This window comes from Mandrillus leucophaeus, unplaced genomic scaffold (genome assembly GCF_000951045.1).
Source record: "Mandrillus leucophaeus isolate KB7577 unplaced genomic scaffold, Mleu.le_1.0 Scaffold370, whole genome shotgun sequence".
In the NCBI taxonomy this organism is placed as follows: Eukaryota; Metazoa; Chordata; class Mammalia; order Primates; family Cercopithecidae; genus Mandrillus; species Mandrillus leucophaeus.
This window is the reverse complement of record NW_012103921.1, coordinates 268,971-273,022: the sequence shown is the minus strand read 5'-3', so window position 1 is coordinate 273,022 and position 4,052 is coordinate 268,971. Positions and strand designations below refer to the sequence as shown.

General features: G+C 41.5%; 1 protein-coding gene across 3 annotated transcripts in view; it reads left to right on the top strand.

Annotated features, from left to right (window-relative positions):
- Nucleotides 1-4,052, top strand: part of CDC42 (cell division cycle 42) — a 51,906-nt gene that overhangs the window by 926 nt on the left and 46,928 nt on the right. The gene's annotated exons all lie outside the window — the stretch shown is intronic.

The window sequence follows — 4,052 nt, the reverse complement described above, 5'->3', positions numbered from 1 at the left end:
GGTGGCCCCGAGCCCCGGGCTCCGGGCTGCTCTTCCTGGCGGAGGTCGAGTTCCTAGCATTTCCGTCCGCTTCTCCAGCCCGCTCCCTGCCGATTCAGCTGAAGCTTCCCTTTTGGGGAGTTACCTAACCACCTCCCGAAACCGTCGTTCTGCTGCTTGGTTAATTCCTCTTATCGGGGGGAAATTTTCTTTGTTCGTTTGTTTTTCCTCCCCTTTAAGTCCAAGAGAAATGCAGTGTGGAAGATTACGTCATCGCGGTATAAGGAGTGAGACTTAACTCCTGCAAGTCAGGGACTTAAATTCAGACAGCATTTTGCAGCCTTGGTCACCCAGTGGCTTGTCCTGCCTACTTCCCAACGCGTCGTATTCACAGATGATGTTTTGAAGCCTTGTTACTTGTGTTCATGACCGCCTTCAGTGCACCTAAAAGCCAGGAATGTTTAAAATCCCAGCATTAGTTTGTGTAAGGGAATAAAGTGTAAGACAGCACCGTCCACGGCCCCTTGCGTGGGCATTAACTTTAAATAGAGGCCCCTTTGACTATACTAGAATGAAGTGGGTTTATTTGTGGGAACACTTTTTCGGTCCAAAATGACTTTCCCAGACTGTTTGACTTCTCCTTTATGAATTATGGCATGCTGGGAACCTCCCTAAGTTGATTCAGGTGTACTTTTTGTGGCGAAGCTGTGTTGAAAAGAGAATCAGTTTATGCCAGATCTATGCTAGACATTTTAGTTTTGTTATTGAAAACGAGACTTGGATATTTATGCAAAAAATTTAATATTTTCATTTTGAGATTACAGTTTTTATTTTTTTTGAGACAGGGTCTCGACGTTACTAAATATAATGGATATTGCACTCCCAGGCTGGAGTGCAGTGGCGCGATCTTGGCCCACCACAGCCTCCGCCTCCCGGGGTCAAGTGATCCTCCCACCTCAGCCTCCCGAGTAGCTGGTACTGCAGGCATGTACCCCCATGCCCGGCTAATTTTTGTGTTTTTTGTACAGACAGGGTTTCGCCATATTGCCCGGGCTGGTCTCGAACTCCTGGGGTCAAGCAGAGATCACAATTTTTGTTCCGTAGAGTGTTTACATCCTAAATTTTATATCCTTCCGCGACTGCAATAGTAACATAGAAAAATGTTAACACTGCAAAGCAAATGAGATCCAATTGTGTAATGCATTGTTGTAAAGATAATTCATGTCCGAACAAGTGCTTTCCCGCTGTTTCTCATTTCTGTAGAGAACAGATTGGTAAACACTTAAAAGGAATGTAGGTTCAAGGCAGCTTTCTGTAGTGTGTAGGCATTACAGACCATTGGATAAGTGTGGAACTTGGATCTTCTGAAATACATTTGTTAGCCTTGATGTAATATTTTAGGCATATAAAATTGGAACACATCTGCCTTATTTTCTTGAACTTTCTATGTTTAATAACTTTAAGTATCAATTTGTATATTTCCTTTTAGAAAATAACAGTAGTTTGAATTTATAGTTTATACTAAGATGGAGACACGAGATTGGTAATCTACTAAGTATTAAATGAGCTCGTTTTCAGTAATTTCTTCAAGACCAGAAAGGTATCACATCTGTTTACTCTTAAAATGTTTTCATGTTACAACCAATACCTGTTCTAACTAAGCTTAATTTTTTGGGAATCTAAGGCAGATGTTATAGCCTAGAGTAGTATGGGGACTTAAATAAAAAAAAAAAAATTTTTTTTTGAGACAGGGTTTTACCCTGTCACGCAGGCTGGAGTGCAGTGGTGTGATCACAGCTCACTGCAGCCTCGGCCTTCCAGCCTCAACTGATCCTCCCACCTCAGCCTCTGCAGTAGCTGGGACTACTGCTGCATGCAACCAGACGCGGCTGATATTTGTATCTTTCGTAGACACGGGGTTTGGTCATATTGTCCAGGCTGATCTGGAATGTCTGAACTCAAGCTGTCTGCCCCCGTTGGCCTCTGAAAGTGCTGGGATATAGGCATGAGCTGCTGTGCCGCTGGCAGACTTTCTTGGAAGTAAAAGACAAGTTGTGCTTTTATTTATAGATGTATTTTAAATGCACTTCTCTATTGTTTCAGAGTTTGTCTTTTTTTTTTTTTTGAGAGGGTGAGAAACACTTAATGAGCACCTTAGGCTACAGGGCTTCCTTTGAAGGGGAGAGAGGGTTAAATATTGCATTAACATATCTTCCATAAACATATCCCTCTATATTAAAATGCTTCATTTGGGAATTTTATGGTAATGCCTTATTCAGTGTTCTTTTCCACATAAATTTCATCATTAGATTGTAAGTTCTGTGAAGGCAGGGCTTTGGCCTGACATGGTCACCCCATTGCTAATGCCTAGAATACTGCCATACAAATAGTAGGTTTTAAGAAATATTTTTCAAGTGAATGAATTTGATGATGTCTGAGGGTTAACATTTTCCCTAATATTCCATGGGTCTTTGTGCTGTGTTTCCTGAGACAACTTTTGTGCTTGGTCAGCCCATATCTTTATTTGGGCTCATTGAAGTAGTGATTACTAATCTACTTTTGCTTGACTTTTTCCATCTGTTTAGTTCAGTATCTTCTGCAGCTGCACTGTCTGGACAACTTACTGTCACTTAGAAAATCTATGATGACGAGTTCCCTTACTCTCCTAAAAATTATTCACTTAATGTTTGTTTCCTTATCTTCCTTTATTTCTTTGTTTGCAAATAACTTTTGCCACTTGTTCACTACTGTATCAGATTCCTTGTCATGTTATGCTTTGTGTCTTACTAGTTTCTACTTTTAGTTTCTCATCCCTCCAGTCCAAAATATTTTTACTAAAGCAGTTTTCTTTACTTGCCATTTCAGCTACCTCTGCTCCTGCTGCTATTTTAAGTCCTGAATGTCAAAACTCTTCTGGGACATTGATCTCAAACTGCTTATTCCATGAAGTGAAACCAGGCTTTCTGCCACCAGTATGGTGTCCCTCCTTGCAATTTTAGAAAAATATTTTTTAAATCAAAGATTTGGCATTGGCCATTATACTAAAGTCCAGAACAGTTTCTAATAGAGCAGAAAACTATATTGTTAAGTCATGGTATTCAGTAAGCATTGGTTCTCTGTCACCTGAAGAGAAACTCTGATTTAGGCTCTATTACTTACTGTTGTTCTGTAACGCTTTACCCTTTAACCTTGCATCCTTTTCTGTAAAATTAAGTCATTGCCATTTGCCGTTTCAATTCTGCTGTGTGTTCTTGATTGATATACTATAGTGATTAAAAGCATAGACTCTGGAACCAGACTGCCTGGGTTCATATCCTGGTTCTGCCACTTATTAGCCATGTGCAGTCTTAGTAACGTCTTTGTGACTCAGGTTTACTTCCTCTAAAATAGGAGTAGCAATAATGCTTACCTCACAGTGCTGCAGTGTTAGGATGATTGAATTAGTTCATATATGTGACGTGTTGAGGACTATTCACTGTCACATAGTGAGTGCCGTATAGATTTTTGCTCTTGGCACAACTCTGAGGACGCTTCCCCGCCATCTTTGAGAAGCTGTGTTTCCCTCAAACATAAACATTTTAATAACCATCCTTCTCCCGGACTAATCTGATGAATCCAAAAACGTTTCTTTTTTCTTTTTTGAGAAGGAGTTTTGCTCTTGTTGCCCAGACTGGAGTGCAATGGTGCGATCTCAGCTCACCGCAACCTCTGCCTCCCAGGTTCAAGCGATTCTCCCTCAGCCTCCTGAGTTTGCAGGCATGCGTCACCACACCCGGCTAATTTTGTATTTTTATAGTAGAGATGGGGTTTGTCCATGTTGGTCAGGCTGGTCTCGAACTCCTGACATCAGGTGATCTGCCCTCCTCGGCCTCCCAAAGTGCTGGGATTACAGGCCTGTGCTACCACATCTGGCCCCAAAACATTTCTAAATGAAGTGGGCATTGCTTTACTTTTTTTTTTTTTTTTTGAGACAGAGTCTTGATCTGTCACCTGGGCTGGAGTGCAGTGGCGTGATCTTGGCTGACTGTAACCTCTGCCTCCCGGGTTCAAGTGATTCTCCTGCTTCAGCCTGC